This window comes from Lissotriton vulgaris, chromosome 6 (genome assembly GCF_964263255.1).
Source record: "Lissotriton vulgaris chromosome 6, aLisVul1.2, whole genome shotgun sequence".
Taxonomy (NCBI): Eukaryota; Metazoa; Chordata; class Amphibia; order Caudata; family Salamandridae; genus Lissotriton; species Lissotriton vulgaris.
This window is the reverse complement of record NC_141694.1, coordinates 151,352,779-151,373,652: the sequence shown is the minus strand read 5'-3', so window position 1 is coordinate 151,373,652 and position 20,874 is coordinate 151,352,779. Positions and strand designations below refer to the sequence as shown.

General features: G+C 46.8%; 1 protein-coding gene and 1 pseudogene across 1 annotated transcript in view; one reads left to right on the top strand and one right to left on the bottom strand.

The window, feature by feature from the left end:
• FDFT1 (farnesyl-diphosphate farnesyltransferase 1) overlaps positions 1 to 20,874 on the bottom strand; it is a 204,768-nt gene that overhangs the window by 111,736 nt on the left and 72,158 nt on the right. The gene's annotated exons all lie outside the window — the stretch shown is intronic.
• On the top strand, positions 627 to 16,288 carry LOC147706940 (dnaJ homolog subfamily B member 1-like; annotated as a pseudogene).

The window sequence follows — 20,874 nt, the reverse complement described above, 5'->3', positions numbered from 1 at the left end:
TCCACTACCGATCTCCAATATATGGAGATTCCCTAATTGCAATAACCCCCCCCCCCCCCATCCGCGCTTACACGCAGTTTGGTTGAATGATTTAAGATTTCTATCTTAAGCTTGTAACTTTCTCGATCGACTCGCTCGAATCGTCGAAATATTTAAATACTTGTCCCCCTTTTGTCCGTACCTGGCACGTCTTCATTCTGGCGTTTATCAAGTAAGTATAGTTTTTTCTTTACTTTTCCTTATTTCTTGGTCGGCTTTCCCCTCACGCTCACAGCGAGAGACTCGGCCGCATTGAAGGAATGACCCTAGGCAACGGCGACGCAGCGTCGTCAGGTTGCTAAGGGCATTTCCTTGACACAATCGCATCGGCGTAGGCTAGAAGGGCGTTTCCATAACAACCCCTCAATGTCATCACACGCTGGTATTTACCGCCGAGTGACAGTTGGCTAATTTACGAGCGAGTGGTTTTTTGGGATATAAATGTTTGGATTATCATATTTGAGCTTTCTTAAGAGCTCGTTTATTTGAAATATCCCTGATTGCCTGAATCTAAGAGATTACTTCCCTCTTAGGATATTACTGATTAGGTTTCTCACTCATTGGCTGTGTCTCTTGATATAAACACCATGTCCAGCTCTGGTTCAGAGGAGGCTTCTGCACCTTCTCAAGATCTCACCAGTGACAAATTTAAGAAATTGCTCCAATTAGAGATGAGGTCTTGTCTAAAAGAAGGACTTTCTAGTGTCATGAGTTCCGAACGTCCTACACAACAAGATGACACAGTCTCTGGTAAGAGGCTAAAGAAGAGCAATAACGTTGGTTTGAGCATGGGAGGTCTTAGCACCTCGTTAAATAGTAGAGGTCCTAGTACCTCAAGGAGCGAGGGAGGTCTTCGCACCTCAAGCGACTTGGGTGCCCTTGGCGGCACAAAGAATAATGGTGCCCGAAGCGACACGCATTTTAGAAATGCTCACTATGATGATGATCGTACCTCAGATGAATCTGAGTTTTTAGACAAATATGTACTTGATCTTAATGACCAAGACCATGATTTTGGCAAGGGTCTAGAGAATACAAATTCCTCCACTAAGGACGTGATTTGCAACCCCTTGGGTGAGGAGATGCTCTCGCCTAAAAATTTGAGACACCCACGGAGCTCAGAGTGGTGTCCTCAGGAACATATTTCCAAATTTGTTAGAAAATGGATTAGATATCCCTTTGAGAGAGAAACTCGTAACATTTTGAGAGCAGAATGTACAAGGCCCTCTGTCCGTGATAAGACTTGTTACACCCCCAATCTTGATCCCGATTTGATCAAATTTCTTTTTAAATTGGGGCGTGACCCCAGGAAGGGTATGGAGAAATCCTTTAAAACATGTCAGGATTGTCTTCTCGATGTCCTTGGCCCTCTCACGAGAATCCTCGACTCTGCAGAGGAGTCCCAGTTGGAGGGGACTCACCTCGATACTGAACTAATAAGAGGTTGGAGCCAAAGGGCTATTATTCTTTTGGGGAATACCAATGCAAGCATTAATGCTGAAAGGCGTAGAGTGGTCCTTACTCGTACTAACCTTAAACTCGCCGATCTTGCTGATAAGGAACCTACTAATAATAGGGCTTCTGTTTGGCGAAGATTTAATTAAATCTCTTGGCAAGTATGTTTCGACATTTACTGCCTTAGACAGAGCGCAACAAAACATGAGCAAAGTTTTTAATACTGGAAATAATCTTTTTGGAAGGGCCGGAAGACGAGGCCAACCTTCCGGCGGTTACTCCCAGAGGCCCAATTTTAGATCACGCGGAGGTGGCAGAGGCTACCAGCAATACCAATACACAAGTCCGCAGTTCTACCCTCAAAGGGGCAGAGGACAGCGTGGCAGAGGACAGCGTGGCAGAGGATTCAGAGCACGTGGATCAAACATCCAGAGTAACCCCTCAGGTGAGTGTTTCCCCTCTACCTTCCCTTTCTTTCCCCTCAAAGGTGTGCGGGAGACTGAGGTATTTCCTGAAAAATTGGGAATCCATTACTCAAGATACTTGGGTTCTAAACACTGATGGGTTTACAACAGATTTCGATCAAGAACCTGTTCAGCTTTCTCTCCCAAAAAGTATTCCCATGTGCCCGGAACAACAAGCTATAATAGAAGACGAAATCTCTTCAATGATTCAAAAAAGGTGCGATTTTGGAGGTTCCTATGGAACTCATAGGTTTTGTGAGCAACCTTTTTTTGGTCGAAAAGAAAGACAAGGGTTGGAGGCCGGTTATAAACCTTCGACAAGTAAACAGATTAATTTCTTACAGACATTTCAAAATGAAGGGTATTCACCTCCTGAGAGATCTACTCCTGGAGGGGGACTGGTTGGCCACACTGGACCTTAAGGACGCCTATTTTACCATCCCCATGGCCAAGGTTCATCAACGTTTCCTCCAATTTCTATGGAAGGGTCACCTGTACCAGTTTCAAGCTCTACCATTTGGTCTCTCTTCCGCACCATGGTGCTTCACAAAGGTGATGAGAGCCGTTGTCTCCCACCTAAGATCAAGGGGCGTTCGTCTAATTATCTACCTAGACGATATTCTAATTATGGCACAAGAAAAATCACACTTAATTCGAGACCTGGAATTTACGATGGAACTCTTAGAATTCTAGGTTTCATCGTGAACAGGAGAAATCTTACCTGATTCCATCTGGACCCAGTGGACCCTGTACCTGCCCGTGTCATGCACCTCATTGGGAGTGTCCTCAGTCCCTCCATTCAGACGGTGATCAATCGCTCCCTCTCCGAGGGACTGGTCCCCCGGGAGTGGAAAGAGGCCATGGTCAAGCCTATCAGGAAAAACACCTCCATCCCCTGGTCAGATATGACTAATCTGAGGCCAATCTCCCTCTTGCCGTTCATCAGCAAATTGATGGAGAAGCATGTGAATCACCATCTTTCCAGCTTCATTGAGCAGACCGGCAGTCTGGACCACTCTAAGTCGGGGTTCAGGCCGAGGCATAGCACCGAGACGGCTCTTCTTTCGGTCACGGATGCTATACGCTTGTCCCTTGACAGAGGGATGTCAGTGGTGTTGGTGCTGCTGGACTTGTCCGCAGCATTCGACACCATATCCCACGCCATCCTCCTTACCAGATTAAAGGAGATTGGTATTGATAGATCTGCCTTGGCGTGGTTCACCAGCTTTCTCTCCGAGCGTACCCAGAAGGTGAATATGGGCTCCTTCAGCTCCCCCTCGGCCAGTATCACCAGAGGAGTCCCGCAGGGCTCCTGTCTCAGCCCTACGTTGTTTAACGTATATGTCTCCTCTTTGGCTAACATTATGAGGTCTTTCGGGTTTATGCCCATCTCTTACGCTGACGACACGCAGCTGCTGTTTACTTTTAAAAACTTTACCCTTGAGATAAGACAAGCTTTCTCCAACGGCATGTCTGCGATCGCCAGCTGGATGGCCAAAAACTTTCTCCAGTGTAATGTGGGAAAGTCTGAAGTCATGCTATTCGGAGAGGCAAAAATCCTGTGGACCCCTGATTGGTGGCCCTCAAGTCTGGGTCAGGCCCCTTCTCCGAAACAGGTGGTGAAAAACCTGGGGGTCCGTCTAGATCATGACCTCACCCTTGCCCATCATGCCAGCACCACGGCGGGATCCTGCTTCCACATCATTAGCCTCCTTCGGAAGGTGTTCCCCCTTCTACCAGACAATACTAGAAAGACCTTGGTCCAGGCCCTCGTTCTGAGTCGCCTGGACTATTGTAATGGCCTATTCTTAGCAGCCAATGAAGGAGTGCTTAATAAACTTCAGGTGGTTCAGAACACTGCTGCCCGCCTGGTGACCAATGCCCCCCCTAGAACTCCATCCTTGCCCCTCCTCAAGGCCCTCCACTGGCTTCCCATCTGGAAACGGGTGGAATTTAAGATTTGCTGTGTGGTGCACAAGAGTCTCCACAACCTCGGTCCACACTATCTGGCCGAGAAATTTGTATACCACCGCCCTTCCCGCAATCTTAGGTCCAGCAATCAGCAATTACTTCAGGTTCCTAGACACAACAAGACTAGACAGGGAGGTCGCGCCCTTTCCATTATGGGCCCGCGTCTGTGGAACAGTCTTCCCCTTTCCCTCAGAGAATGCCCGAGTCATCTAGCTTTCAGGAAATGCCTAAAGACCACTCTATTCTAGTAGGAGCGCTGCCCGACCTGTTTCTTCACAGCACCGCGCGGAGATACACCTTCGGGTGTGATGCCGGCGCGTTACAAGCCCATTAATAAATAAATAAATAAATAAATCTAAATCCTTAGAATTTCTAGGTTTCACAGTCAACACCACCCGTTGTCTTCTTCCTTCGAAAAAGATCTCGAAAATAAAGAAGCAAATAAAACATGCTCCAAGCAGACCGACTCTCTCCCTCAGGGACTTGGCCAGGATGCTAGGGCTCCTTTAGTCTTCAATTCAAGCAATCTTTCCAGGGCCACTCAATTATCGGGCTCTTCAGGAGGGTCAAAGCGAGAGCTCTGAGGTCAGGTCTTTGGTACGGAGGTCAGATTTCTCTGGACTCAGACTCACGTTCAGAATTGATTTGGTGGCTGAACAACCTGGAGACATGGAATGGGAAGGCCATTTTTGGCTCATCCCCGGAATTTGTTCTACAATCGGACGCCAGTGCTTGCCTCTCGAACATAAACACTGGAGGACCTTGGTCTCAGGAAGAGTCTCTCCACCACATAAACTATCTGGAGTTGACGGCCGGACTTTATGCTCTTAGGAGCTTCAAAAATTCGCTTCAAGGGAGGTCTGTCCTTTTAAAGATGGACAACATGTCGGCGGTAGCTTATATCAATCGCCTAGGAGGCACGAGGTCTGCAGACCTCTCGGATTTAGCAAAGAAACAATGGATGTTTAGTCTAGAGCACAAGATTGCTCTAAAGGCAGAATACCTTCCGGGCGCTACGAACTCGTCCGCGGATTGGAACTTCAGGTTCCTTGTGGATTTCAGCGATTGGAAGCTGAACTCTTCTGTCTTCAGGACCTTGAATCAGATTTGGGGCCCTCTGCAGGTGGATCTTTTTGCAAGCAGACTCACCTCCCAACTTCCAGAATATTTCAGCTGGATGCCTGACCCAGGTGCTCGGGCATTAAACTCCTTCCTCCAGCCTTAGAGGGATGTCCGGGGATATGCCTTTCCCCTCTTTGCGATTGAGAGTGCTTCAGAAGGTGAGACAGGAACAGTGTCTCCTCATTTTGATAACTCCCTTCTGGCCCTCCCAAGCGTGGTTTCCAACAGCTCTGGAACTAACTTGCAGTATTCCTTTCTTGATCCCTCCTCTGGGAGATCTTCTCACAGATTCAGACGGTCGGATACATCCTCTTATTCTCAATCAGACTTTATCCCTTCTTGCCTGGAAGGTGTCAGGAGATCTAACGAAATCTCAGGACTTTCGGACGCGGCTTTAATTCTCCTCAGGGAGTCTTGGGCACCAGGCACACATTACAGATACAATAGAATCTGGAAACATTGCGTTTGTTGGTGCTTGGAAAGGGACCTGGATCCCTTGGAGGCCCCCATCGTTGACATGACTAATTTTCTAGTTGAACAATTCGAAAAGGGACTTAGTTATAGATCCATTAATTGCTTTAGGTCGGCAATTTCTGCAGGACATACCCTCGTTAATGGTAAAACCATTGGAAAAAATGTCATTATTTGTAGGGTTATGAAGAGTATGGAGTAGTTTCTGTCCTGTAACTCCAGTTCTGTAGTAGGGGTATCTCTGTGTATAGTCATAATCTAGTGAATAGTCCCGCCCATGTGCGTGGAGCAATCAAAAATAATCTCTTAAGGTGTCGAACAAATGCAGAACTGCACAGACACTTAAGAGAGAATTTAAAGACAGATAATGCAGCCTATAAACAGGCTACACTGTCCAGTACTTCAACTAGAAATTCCACCAAAAATCCACAAACAGCAAAGTCTGTCCAGATTTCCCTTGCTTCAGCAGCAAAAACCCTCTGGAATGATAGAGGAAGACATGGACAGACAAGCTCCATAGGCTGCCATTATGTGGCTCAAAACAGGATACTGTGCCTTTAAGAGAACTTTCCAGAACTTCACAGTATCCCAGAATGCACTGCAGGTCCCTTTTACTTTCAGTTCTTTTTGAAGGCGTAACACGCCAGACCTGTAGCATTCCCTACATGAATATCTCTCTCCACCGGGGAGAAGGGCGGGCGCTTATGACTATAACAGAGATACCCTTACTACAGAACTGGAGTTACCGGACAAACTACTCCTTCAGTAGTAGGGGATCTCTGTGTATAGTCATAATCTAGTGAATAGAATGGCAAGCCCATCCCCACACCAAAGCGGCGGTGGAATAAAGAGAAATAACACCACTATCGTGCGAACAGATTTCGCAGCGAAGCCTGCCCAACCTGAGCGTCTGCCCGGCCATCCGTGTCCAGACAGTAATGCTTAGCAAAGGTATGGACCGACTTCCAAGTAGCGGCCTTGCAGATTTCTGCAATAGGAACATTACAGAGCAAAGCCGTCGAGGCAGCTTTGCCCCTGGTGGAGTGAGCCTTAGGTTTACCTCCTAAGGTCTTATTAGCTTTCTGGTAACACAGTTGTATGCAGGACACAATCCACCTAGAGATGGACTGCTTAGAGGTAGCAAGACCCGTCCTGACCGATCCATAATTGATGAACAATTGGTCTGACCTACGAATATCTTTGGTCTTATCCAGATAAAATGTTAACACCCTCCTAACATCCAGGGAATGTAAGGACCTTTCCGCTGGAGGTGAAGGATTCTGAAAAAACGTAGGCAACGTTATAGTCCGGTTGACATGATAATCAGAAATAACCTTGGGAAGAAATTTAGGGTGAGTACGCATAACAACCTTAGCAGCATGAAATACAGTATAAGGTTCCTGGCAACACAACGCCTGAATTTCACTCACCCAGCGGGCCGATGTAATGGCCACGAGGAACGCCGCCTTCCCGGACAGGTGCTGCAACAAAGCCTTATGAATAGGTTCAAAAGGCTCCTTCATCAATCTAGACAGCACCACATTCAATTGCCATGAAGGCGAAGGAAGCCTGACAGGAGGGAACACTTTCTTCAAGCCTTCCAAGAAGTCTTTGATCACAGGGATCTGGAAGAAGGAAGTCTGGGAAGAGCTTTTCCTGTAGGCAGTCAAGGCAGCAAGATGAACTTTAATGGAATGAACATTAAGGCCAGACCGCGCCAAATGTAGAAGGTAAGGAAGGATGACATCTTCCTTGCACGTCGTCGGGTCATAACTCTTGGACTCACACCAGATACAGAACCTCTTCCACTTGTAAGCATAGGATGTCCGAGTGGAAGGTCGCTTAGACTCCTTCAGTATGTCCATGCAATCCTCGGGCAGATTTAAATGGCCATATTGCACTCTCTCAGGAGCCATGCCGCCAAACTCAAAGACGAGAGGTTGGGGTGCAACATCTGCCCCCCGAACTTCGTGAGAAGGTCCGGCCTGCACGGCAGCCGTATGTGCGGAAGGAGAGACCGGTGAAGCAGGTCCGTGAACCACCACTGCCTGGGCCATTCCAGGGCAATCAGGATCATCCGTGCCCTGGACTGGGACAGCTTGATGAGCACCCCTGGAATCAGGGGAATGGGTGGAAAAGCGTACAGAAAGCTGTTCGACCAGTTGATCCATAGCACATTCCCCAGCGTCCCTTGCTGGTAGTACCTGGAGGCGAAGTCTCGGCATTTGCTGTTTTCGGCGGTGGCTAACAGATCTACGTCTGGAGTTCCCCACCTTTCGAAGACTTCTCTTAGTACTTCGTCGTTTATGACCCATTCGTGGTTTTCCTGAATCAGTCTGCTCAGTGCGTCTGCCTGAACATTCTGCACACCTGACAGATGGGTAGCCGTTATTGTCAATCCTCTGGCCAGAAGCCAGTGCCAGATCGTCTGCCCCTCCCGAGACAGGGTGCGCGATCTCGAGCCCCCCTGCTTGTTGAGGTAATACATCGTGGTCATATTGTCCGTCTGTACAAGCAGAGAGTTGGTCTGGAAGGACAGATGAAAGGTCTTCAGTGCCAAGTGAACAGCTCTGAGTTCCAGGAAATTGATGTGAGTTCCAGGAAATTGATGTGATACGTGGACTCCATCGGAGACCACGTTCCTTGAATCTGTAAGTCTCCCGAATGCGCTCCCCAGCCGTGGAGAGAGGCATCCGTCACGATAGTGTGAGTAGGAATGTCCTTGTGGAAGGGAACCCCTCTGAGGAGATTCTCCGCTGAACACCACCTCTTCAGAGACTGAAGAGCATGCAGAGACAGTCGTTCGTTGTCGTCCCAAGATCCTTTCCTCTGGTTCCACTGGTCCTCGAAGCACTCCTGCAGAGGTCTCATGTGTAGTCGTGCATGAGGAGTCAGGAAGATACAAGAGGCCATCGACCCCAGTAGAGAAGATACCGTCCTCACTGTTATAGATGGAGCGGTCATAAGAGCCTGAGCCTTCCGAAGGATCGATCGCCGTCGCTCCTCTGAAGGAGACACGCTTGCTGACAGCGTATTGATGGTGGCTCCCATGTACTGAATGCACTGGACCGGGATCAGGACAGACTTGGACATGTTGATGTGCAACCCCAGCTTGTTCAATAGAATGCACGTCTTCCGGAAGTGTGCTTGAACTTCCGAGAAGGAGGAGGCCTTGATCACCAATCGTCCAGGTACGGGTAGACAAACACCTTGTTCTTTCTTAGGTGTGCCGCTACCACTGCCATACACTTCGAGAATGTTCTGGGCGCAGATTTCAGCCCGAATGGCAGTACTGTGTATTGATAATGATTGGTGCCGACTTGAAATCGCAGAAACTTCCTGTGTTTGTGTGCAATGGGCACATGGAAGTACGCATCCTGTAGGTCTATTGCACAAAGCCAGTCTCCCTGTTGCATCAGATTTATCCTCAGTTGCAACAACAGCATGCAAAACTTTTCTGTGCGAATCCACTTGTTTGCCTGCCGCAAGTCCAGAATGGGCCTGAACTCGTTCTTGTCCTTCTTGCGAACCAGGAAGAACCGGGAGTACAGACCTCTTCCTCTTTGAGACAGAGGTACGTCTTCTATCGCCCTTTTCCTTAACAGGATATCGGCCTCCGCCTGGAGCTCGCACAATTTATACTGTGAGCCGACCAGAGGGATCGCTGGAGGCGGGCTGATGAACCGAAGACTGTATCCATTGCAAACAATATTCAGCACCCACTTGTCCAGAGTAATTTTTCTCCACTCTGCCAGAAAATATTGCACGCTTCCCCCCACCGGAGCGGGTAACGGATGAAGGGGAAGTAACAGCTCAGGGTCACGACCCGGCCGGCCCTTGTTCGCTGTAGTGGAGTGCTGTCTCCCTCTACCCTTCTGGCGCTTCTGGAAGGGTTTCCGGAACTGCTGCTGTTGTTGCTGCTGCTGTCCCGAAGACTGCCCTCGTCCTCTACCCTGTTCACCGAACCGTCTTTGGAACGGGCGGTAGGACTTCTTTTCTTTCGGCTTCTCCAAGCCCACAGCCGCAAGGGTCTCCGCCTCCATCCGGCCATCTCGTCATCTGCATGTTTTCCGAATAAGGTCTCCCCCGAAAAGGGCAGATTGGCCACCCGCTGCTGGGCCTCCGGCTTGAGTGACGTGAGCCTGAGCCAAGCATGGCGTCTCTGATTGATCCCATGACAGTAACCATGGGCAGACAACAGGGAGACATCCGCCGCTGCGCTGATGACTTAGTTTGACACCAGCATACCTTCCTTGAGGATCTCTTGGAAGTTCTCCCTCTTGTCTCTTGGCAGAAGTTCCACGAACTGTTGCAGGGAGTCCCACAGAGCTCGGTCATCGCGGCCTAGCAGCGCCGCATCGCTGGACGCCTTCATAGCCGTGGACGCAGTCCCACGGGCCTTCCTTCCAGCCGAGTCGATCCACCGACTTTCTTTATCTGGAGGGACAGTGGAGGACGGGGAGGTAGAGTGTAACTTCCTGGCCGCCTTCACTATAACGGAGTCAGGGACCGGATCTATCCTCAGAAAGGCCGGGTCCGAATCCGGGACCCTGTACTTCTTCAGAACCCAGGAGGGAGCAGCCTTCACTACCGCCGGTGTAAGGAACCGCTCCTCCGTAGGTTCCACCAGTCCAGGTACCAGTGGTAGGAGAGGGCGAGACAAGGGCCTCTTGTGAAGCGCTTCGAAAATCACGGACAAAAATCACGGAGCCGTCACCGTGATACCCAGTTTTGCAGCCCCCCTCAGGAGAACCTCCTGGAATGTACTAATGTCGTCCACTGGAGACACTCTGGTCCCTGGGGAGCCCGACAAAGTCGGTGAGTAGGAGCGGGTCCTAGAGGAGACCGTTCGGGACCTAGTTCCCCTTCTCCTATGGCGATGCCTTGATCTGGTGGAGGATCTGCGTCGACTCCTTGATCTTCCTCTCCGTCCGGAGCGTGATAGTGACCTCCTCGGCCTAGGGCGATCAACCGGTTCCACTGGAGCAGGTGACTTGGGCTTGGGCTTGGCCGGGGCCTTCGGCTTAGGTGTCCCTTTGGAAGGTGTCGGAAGAATAGGCAATGAAGTCGACCTCGGGGGAATCGGAGGCGGCTTCTCTGGCAACCGAGGTCCAGGTTGCGGTGGAGGTAACGGAGGAGGAGTAGGATTCCTCGGAGGGGGACCCCTCGGCAATAGAGGTGTAGTCACCTTCCCCGACGGGGTATACACCTCGGAATACACCGAGCCCGGTGAACCGCCTTCTTAACCAGCCTGGGACGTTGGCGAACCTCCCATGGCGGCAGGCCTCCTCCACCTCTCTTCGACGTCGAAGAACGGCGACCAGACGGCGAGCGTCGGCCCCGTGACGTCGAGCGTCTCCTCCTCGGAGTCGAACGCCTTCGCCTCGACGGTGACCTTCTGCGCCTCGACGGCGATCTTCTGTGCCTCGACGGCGACCTGCGCCTCGACGGTGACCTGCGCCTCGATGACGATCCACTCCTCGACGCAGAGGATCTCCTCGACGATGATAGTCTCCTCTTCGCCGACGACGAACGGCGGTGTCGCCTCGACGGCGAGCGCCGACGCCTGGCCTGTCGACGTCGATAGCTCGACGCCGATGAAATAGTCACCGGGGACTTCGATGGTCTTTTAACATCCTTCGACGCTGAGCGTCGACGTCGTTTCGACTCAGACGATGGAGAACAGACCGTAGTCATCCCTCTCGACGCCGTAGTGGGTGCAATCGACCCAGGCGGAGAATGGTGACGTTTGCTGGCCTTCCTGCCCCTGGGGAGCCCCCCAGAGACCTCAGCATGGGCAGATGAAGCCTCTCCAGACCCACCTTGTGCCTTCATTCTTCTTTCTTCGAGGCCCTGAAGTCTGATCTTTGTTCTGTCCTTCAGGGTCCGGCCAGAGAAGCCTTGACAGATCACACACTCTGTCAAGGCTTCTCTGGGACATGGGAAGATGGAAGGCAGAGGATACACACCTCATGGGGATCTGATTTGGCCTTCTTCCTGGAGCACTCCAGGCATTTATCGAATAATGCAGGCATATTCGACAAAAAACAGAGTGCAAGAACCAAAGAGAAAGGCACCAAAGTACTATAAAGCACTTAACTTTGAAAAAAGTAGTGTAAAATCATCAAAAACGCTTAAAAAGGGAGAGCTCAATGCTCCAGGGTCCTGCTTGCAGGAGCCGGAAAAAAGAACTGAAAGTAAAAGGGACCTGCAGTGCATTCTGGGATACTGTGAAGTTCTGGAAAGTTCTCTTAAAGGCACAGTATCCTGTTTTGAGCCACATAATGGCAGCCTATGGGGCTTGTCTGTCCATGTCTTCCTCTCTATCATTCCCGAGGGTTTTTGCTGCTGAAGCAAGGGAAATCTGGACAGACTTTGCGGTTTGTGGATTTTTGGTGGAATTTCTAGTTGAAGTACTGGACAGTGTAGCCTGTTTATAGGCTGCATTATCTGTCTTTACATTCTCTCTTAAGTGTCTGTGCAGTTCTGCATTTGTTCGGCACCTTAAGAGATTATTTTTGACTGCTCCGGGGTCCACGTACATGGGCGGGACTATTCACTAGATTATGACTATACACAGAGATCCCCTACTACAGAATCGTCTTAAAAGACCCCCTAGACCCAAGTATGATATACTTTGGGATGTTAATTTGATTCTTCGTCTCTTTAGTAATTGGCCTAATTCTCTCCTCAACAGGAAGAATCTTTCTATTAAACTGGCTACTCTTTTATGCCTAGTGTCTTGCAGGAGATCCTCAGATATCCGTTCTCTTGATATTTCCTATCGTTCATACAATGTTTTTGGTGTCAAATTTGATATTCAGTCGTACTAAAAACATGTCTGACTCCATATTTTACCCACAATTCGATCTGCATCCTAAACTCTGTGTCGTTGAGTGCATAAAGGAATATTACCTTAGAATGTCTGGACTCCGTCCAGTTTGTGTTAATCAATTGCTTGTTTCATTTATTAAAACTCATAAAGGTATTAGTTCCTCTTCTATTGCTAGATGGATTAAAATGGTTATGAACCTAGCTGGAGTTGACTTGAGTAAATTTCAGGCTCATTCTCTTAGAGGTGCTATGGCTAGCAAATCACTTTGGTCAGGAGGTAAGTTGGATGACATCTTGAAAGCTGCCGATTGGTCCAATGCAGGTACCTTCGCTCGTCACTATTGCAAACCCATCCAACACATGTCTGATGCCGTTTTAGGAAGCTTCCAACATGCATAATGTAGCCTCCGGTCTTGTAATGAAATTGTGATTTTCATATTTACATGACTATAGAATCTGGATTTCATTAAAGACTCGGAGGCTAACATTATGCCTCCCTCCCTCCTCCGGAGGCATTCCAATAGATATTGTTACCATGTACAATTTATTGTAATGTTTGAATTTGATTTTTTTCTCATGACATGTTTTGAATAGTGTCTATAGAGTTTTTTTAGACTAATTCCTTTATCTTTTTCAGATAATGCCTGATCTTGACTGCGCCTTTTTTCAAGACTACGTCCTGCCTGGACTTCTTCCTTTTCGGCCTTCTCCAGTCAAGTTTCAAGTTATGCTGTTTTTCCTTCTCCTATGTTCCGAAGTTTGATTCTTCACCACCTCAAGCATTTGAACTTTGAACTTTATCTTCTTTGATGTCCTCATTTAAAAGAGGCTGTTTGTTGTTGGCTCCTGGCATTTAGCTGTTGCCTTTGTTCCATTTGGAACTTTGTATTGTGATGCGGCTGCTGGGATCTGCATTTAAAGTTGTATGCATAATGTTAGCCTCCGAGTCTTTAATGAAATCCAGATGATTCTCTAGTCATGTAAATATGTGAATCGCAATTTCAGCTTGATAAAACCTGCTGGTGTGTGCCTATAGCACTAAGCTCGCCATCGGCAATACAAGAAAGTAGAGGCATCACACAATCGCCCTTACCAAGATGAGCAGCCTACCCTGTGATCCTCTCTGCACAGAAACAAGCAAAGCCAGATTAAGTTCTGTTTGAGCGTGCTTTATCTGCAAGTGTAGTTTGAGCATATAAGCACAATAAGAAACGTGGGTTTACTGCCACTGACTTAGGGAGATTCTGAGAAAAACTAGCACTTTTCTTTCAATGGCGTTACCTGATATTTTTGCTTTGCCAACGCCTTTCGCAACAAATTTTTCACATCGCTAAAAATAAAGTTGTCTCATCACAATAACATATACAAGTGTGTGTGTCACAACACACGAGCATGTCGCTGTCATATAAAGGCAGCCATTTTCTTTAACCAATTTGCTTTCTAAAACGGTGGATGCTAATCTTGAAGTCATAAATTTAAAAAACATATATGCAAAAGAGCATTAATTAAACAAGGAGTTGGGCTGAAGCAAACTGGAGACGTCGATACTTCAAAAAATAAAAGGAAAATGCTACTTACCAGTATGCATCTGTTCTTGGCATGTAGAGCTGCAGTGTTGCACAATGTGAATAGATCGCCACCTAGTGTTGGACCCGGATGTTTGCAGTGTGTTGTTGTCCTGAAAAGTTCTTTGGAAGTCACGAGATGGGGGACTCATCCTTAGGACCACATTGTGCATGGGCATCGGCTCCATCCCCAGATTGTTTTTTGCCATTAGGGAAATGATGGAGCTTTGCAAGAAAAGAAAGGATGCCTATGTAATTTGTATCTAATTAAGATAATACTGGAACAGACAAGGGTAGCCGGGGAGGCAGGTGGGCGTATGCAACTCTGCAGCTCTACATGCCAAGAACAGATGCATTCTGGTAAGTAGCATTTTCCGTTCGAGGCATATGAGCTGCAGATTGCACACTGTGCACAGATTGTATAGCAGTACCCACTCTTAGCGGCGACCACCCCTATCAGTTGCAGTAGTTTGGAATAATGTTTTGAGAACAGCCTTGCCCACATTAGCTTGTTGTTTTGTTTGCACATCTACACGATAGTGTTTTGTGAATGTGTGCAGTGTCGACCATGTAGCTGCTCTGCAGATGTCATCTAGGGGAATGTTCCCTAAAAATGCCATTGAAGCCCCTATTTTTCTTGTAGAGTGGGCTTTAGGAGGAACAGATAATGTACGTTTAGCTTTGTGGTAACAAATCTGTATGAGTTTGACTATCCATCTAGCTATCCCAGATTTTGAAATGGGATTACCCTGGTGTGTTGGTGAGAAAGGCACAAAAAGTTGTTTTGTCTTACGAAAAGGTTGTGTCCTTTCTATGTAGTATAGCAATGCTCTTTTGACATCTAATGTGTGAAGAGCTCTTTCTGCTACTGACTGTGGCTGCGAGAAAAAAAACGGACAGTTCCACAGATTGATTGAGATTGAATGGAGAAATGACTTTGGGCAGGAATTTTGGATTAGTATGTAGAACTGCAGGGGTGGGAGAATCATGTCGCCCGAACCATGTTCTTTTTATTGATGGGCAAGAAGATTTATTGTCTATTATGTCCGACGGACATGTAGACAATAAATCGCGTTAATACAACAGGCTGTGGGCACTCTGGGGCTCACAGCCAATCCGAAGCGTGCAGATAGTCTATGGAGGCATCTGATTGGCTAGCAGTCCATCACAGGGCTCTAGCCAGTGATTGGCTGGGGGGGGGGGGGGGGTGAAACGTCACTCAGCCTATGCACAGAAGTCCGTAGCCGTCGCGGGGCTCGCAGTCAGGTAAATTAAGCAGTTTTGCCCGCTTCAGCATTGCTCGTATTTGAAAGTATGAGGTTGGATGCTCGCATTAAACTAATCTGTACTCGATTGTGTGAAATTGTGACAGAGGTGCGATTTTTTTTAGCAACATTACTATTGGTAAAAAGATTAATTACTTCAAAAGCCTAGACCTGGCCCACCGTGGCGCCTCATAAGAGAACGTCAAAAAAGCGTATTGCAAGCAGGCGCGCTGAGTCACAACCCTGACAAAAATAAGGAGCCAGCCTCTGAGGAAAGCTTAATGGTGATTGCAGAGGCTTCAGAAGGGGTTAGTGACCCCAAAAAACGAGTTCTTCGACAAGTACAGTGTAGATAAATATGAAGGGCGTGGGTCGCGGGCTCGGTGGACCCGTCATTCAATTACACTGAGATCCTCATGTTTTCAGAGTTCTTCAGAGGCCGAAATTCTTTTGATGCGTTCTACAGTGCACGGAGCATAAAAAACACATGGAGGTTGATGACTCATTTGCCAGCTTTGGGATGGGGGTCGGTGTGTTCAGTAACGGGTTTTCTGCGGGCAAGGTCGTAATAACGTCAGCAAAATATCAAGACTCTCCAGTAGTGCCTGCGCTTAAAGGTATCCTGATTAAATCTACACCGGCTGCAGCAGTAAAATTAAGATTTTCTGATAAGCACTTGAATCCAGACGGCAGAACTGCCCACTCCGAAGGACGAAATCGTAACCTTAGAAATCAAGAAAGGGCACGAAGATTACCTTCCCTAATGAAGGAGATGAAACGCCCACAAGCATCCTCTCCGATCTAGTCTTTGTTCTGAAAAGATAAACCCCATCTAGTAGTCGGAGGGAAGGCTCGGACATTATCTACCCAGCAAAAATCACCCTGAGAGGGGCGTTCTGTGGGTGTACCGTTAATGCCGCGACCCTGGACATCCGACCGTTTTCAAGGACGACATAATTGAAACAATCCCAGGCAAAGGCCTCCTGCCACCCAAAGCCGCTAATCAGCGGGGGTGACCTCATCCTCGAATCTGAAGTGAAGTTCCCAGACTGAATTCCTTCTTCCTCAAAAGGAAGTAATGGAGCAGATACTGCCCGCATAGCCACAACATGGACAAAACAATCAAACCGGAAAGTTGGTGTTTGAATGTATACAGCCGATATCTGGCAAGAGAGGGTGCTGTATGGCCTGAAGAAAAACTGTAAAAAAGTGAGTGTTACGCAGGAATATTCAAACGTAACATGCTTAAGCACTCTTGTATTAAAACGGGTTTCATGTTTTCAAGTTTTTATCTACTGGGCCTGACCAAAGTTAGTGTGTGTGTAACTTGGGGTTGCATTTTGCAAGCTGTTGTTTTTTCACCGATATATACAGCGAGATACCATGACTACACTGAGCACCGAAGGTTAGGTACTGGTAAAATGTTTAAAACATGTAAATAGTAATACATATTTGTATAGCGCACTTGAACATCTGCATAGTGGATTAATGTTTGTTAAAGTCAATAAGCCAGACAGCAGAGACGCAACTAGACTGAGGCCCATTTGGGGTAGGGGGGGGGGGGGGGGGGGGGGGGGACGGGCCGGTAATTTCCAACTATAGGCAGAGTGGCGATGCAGGGGCTCTAAGAAGGGGTGAAAACACAATAAAAAGCTTTGTTAACAAGCGAATGGTCTTTGAAAGACCTGTGAAGTACTTGGTTGCAGCTGCGTGTGTGCTAAGCTGTCTCAGCCCAGCAGGCTGACACACACGAGGGAGGGTGAGGGAGTGGAGTCTAAAGTCCTTTGATCCCAATCAGCGTTGCACCGCGCGCCTGCCATACAGACATACCATTTCTCCTGACTGGCTCATGCAGCTGTGTGAGGGGTGTTCTCAATGAGGTGGGACACCACCTATTTGTGAAGTGTCAAAGTCGCTATCAGATGTTACTGGAAGGGGAGAGGTTTTAACTTTCCCATCCTTTGCATGGACTTTTGAGGGGGTTGGAATGCTTTCATTTTTTAAATCCTTTCATCTCCATTTTCAGGTGTTAGGGCCTTCGCTTTTGTGGAACTTCTCAGAATCGTGGACAGTCTTTGTAAATCTCACCTCTTGTAAGTAATGTTCTTAATACAGTGATAAAAAATGTTTTTTAAAGCATTGCTAGAGTGTTCAAAAAGGTTATTTTTTCGAGCAGATCACTCTGAATAGAATAGAACTGCTGCGCCTGCTGTGACGGACTGTGTGTACTGAGAGACCCTTGAGGGTGCAGGAAGCGCAGGCTATTGGAGTAGTGCCTACAGCGCACCTTTCCATTGGTGGGCAGAGCAGATTCAGACTCCCTTTCACACCAGACGTGTGACAGATGCCAGATTGGGCAGTTTCCCTCACAAATAGGTGATATTTTTCCTATTTGTGTGAGAAAATACTCCATTGACCAGTGCCTTCTATTTTTCAAGCTTAATTTGGCCCATTGTGCACATTTCTTTAAGCTGTGGCGGCGCCTCAGCGTTAGCACTGCAATTTATCATTCCTGAGCTGCCACGCTTGCTAAAAAATTGTAAAAGGACACTGGCATTACTGGATAATGGGTAAGGTACCCTAGAGGGAGGCGCAAAGGTGGCATTGCATTTGCGGGACTCACTATGATGATTTTCTTGAGGAGGGTCCTGTCAGTCTGGAACAGAGGCACGACGCGTAAATTGCACCATTCTCATTGTTTGTTCAGACCCAAAACGCCATGGCATGACTTCAGACCCAGTTCTGAATGTGGGTGAAAAAGACATTTATTTCGAAAAGTGAACGTTGTTTTCCATAGAACACAGTAACCGCCTCAGTGTACTAATAATATAAAATTCTGCACAGCAAGGGCAAAAAGCACTGGCAAAACCAATAGGTCAGAAAAGCAAGATCCTTCTCTGATCAAGCAGTATATAAAAATAAATGGCACTGAAGTCGTTCTGCTCGTGCAGCTTTCTGATAAATGTACATGATCATCAAGCATGCATATGTAAGTGGTGTGATGTGTGATTGCGTCATCACTTTTAGGTCTGGCTTTAGCCAAGACCTTTTGATTTTACTAAAATATGTATGATATTACTTAATGGTGTTTTCCGCCACCTCTATTCACCCATTGGTCTGTTGTGTCATTCCCATTTTGCTTCAGCCCACTACTGCATACAGCATGGGGAAGTGGGTCAGCATCATTACTTAATCCTCTGGTTAAAGTCACTTTGAGTAGCTGCAGTGCATTTTTCTCTTTCACAAGGTGCACATCCACACTCAAGGAGTTTCCTTTAGTACCAGTGTTCCCAGATGTGATCGTAGGACACATTTGAAGTGAGCCCATGGCATATTTCAGCTTTATCAGTTCTATCTCCTTCCAACGCTGTTGTAAATTTGGACTGCTGTTCTTTCATGGCATTCCCGGACTCTTTCACCAGTGGTTATTTGCAACTTTGCCAAGGGAAAAACACATTTTATGGTGTTTAATTTGCTGTAGTTTTATTGAAATAAAGGTGGGGTATGTAACTTGGTTTTTAGTATCCAATATTTCTTTATACTAAGTACCCTTTTTCCATTTTCTTTCTTGCCTTTTTGTCTTCCTTCTTTTTTCCTTCTTTCTTTTCTGCCTTTCCTGTTTATCTTCCCTTTTTCCTTTCCTTTCTTTATTACCTTCCTTCATTCTTTATTTTTCTTTCCTTTCTTTTTGCCTTATTTTCTTTTACCTTTCAATTTTTTCCTTTCTGTTCATCATTTCCTTTATTTTATCCATCAATCATCTTTCTCGAGCAGTCAGTTACACACGATTTCTAATGTTTTTCTTCTTTTTTTTATTGGTAACATGGATGGTAGATTTGAATCACCTTTATGTAAGCGTGTACTTTTCCAAAGCTCAAATCCTTGTTCTTAGTGTTACATATTTTCTTGGCTTCTAGGTCTAGAGTGCCAACCAGTGTAGCGGCAGCATAGAGGTTCATTGCAGCAGGCAGCCACAACCCTTGGTTCTCGAAGAGTTTGGACAAGTGTAGGGGGAAACCTGCATCATTCAAGATTTAGTGTAATTTCCTGTCTGTGAAAAGTCTGTTGCTATAAAAAGCTCAACATTTCTGGACAGTGAGTTTAAAACTGCATTAAGTATAGTCTCATACTGGATTACTTTGTCCAGTTGACAGGCAAATATGTCTCAACAAAGTCTATTCAGCTTTGGATTCAAAAAACATAAAGACAGTGATAAAGATAGTCCAGGAGAAGGAAACCAGAAAAAACCAACTGAAGTTGGGCCTTGTACCACTGCACAGAATCCTAACATAACTAAGAACAAAAAGTATGACACTGAAAAAAGAAAACGAGTTTTTCAGTCACACTGGGTGGAATCCTGGCCATGGCTAGCCCTGAAGGAAAGTCCGGAGGGGGAAGGACCAAAAATGTAGTGCACTATTTGCCAAAAATATCCTACTATAGCAGTCAGCTATTCGGGTTCCAGTAGGAATGCATTCTTAAGTGGATGTGACCAGTTGCGCATTGAACCAATCAGAGCTCATGAAACTAGTAAGGCACATATGACATGTGTTTCACGGCACCGCCAGGAAATGAAAGAAACCACTTTGCAATGTCAGACTCCTACAGCCAGTACCTCAAAATCCAGTGTCCCTACAGAGCAGCCCCTCATCATGCAAGCACTGCAAAAACTGAAGGAAACAGAAAGAAAGAAACTGACCATCTTGTTTAACAATGCTTATCTAATTGCAAAACAAGGAAAGCCACTCTCAGACATGGACACCCTATGTAGGGCTATGAAGAAAGCAGGTGTGGATATAGGAGAAAATTATGCAAACCGTGAAAAAGCCTCAGAGTTCATTAGATGTGAGGCGGATATACTTCGACAGGACATCCAAAAAATTGTTTCAAATTCTCACTTCATCTGCATTATTGCTGACGGAAGCACAGATAGTGCCATCACTGAACAGGAAACTGTACTGGTCAGAGTAGTCAATGGTGGAAAACCCTACACTCTATTTGCAGATCTTGTTCCACTTGAACGTGCACATGCTCCAGGAGTTCTGGACGGTATAGTTAAAGGAATCAAAAGGTTATCTTTGGATTTAGTAGATATGAGGTCTACAGAACATGCGGGTCCATCACTAATCACTGTCAATTTCGATGGTGCTGCAGTTATGATGGGATCTAAGGGAGGGGTTGCAGCACTCCTGAAGAAAGACATTCCTTTTCTTCTCCCATTCCACTGTGTAGCTCACAAGCTTCAGCTTGGGATTCTAGATGCTGTAAAATCCCATCCCTCTATTTGTCAGTTTGAGCAAACTTTGAAATGGATTTTCAAATTCTATTGGTATAGTCCTAAGAGGCGAAGAAATGCCAAAGAAATTTCAAGAATAATTGATGAACACTTTGCTCATTTCACTGATATTAATTAAACAGGTTAGATGGGTATCCAGCAAAACCAGGGCTTTGGCAGCCATGCAACAAAACCTGCAGACAGTGGTTCTACACTTGGGACAGGTCGCAGCTGGTAGTGATGATTCAGCTGCTAAGGCAAAAAAGTACCTCTCAGTTGTTACTAGTTTTACATTTATAAAAAACCTTTACAGTCTGAGAGATGTTCTGAAGCCAGTATTTCAGCTTTCAGAATTATTTCAGTCTAATGAGCTGCTTTTATTGAATGTTCCACCTGCTGTAGAGAAGTGTGCA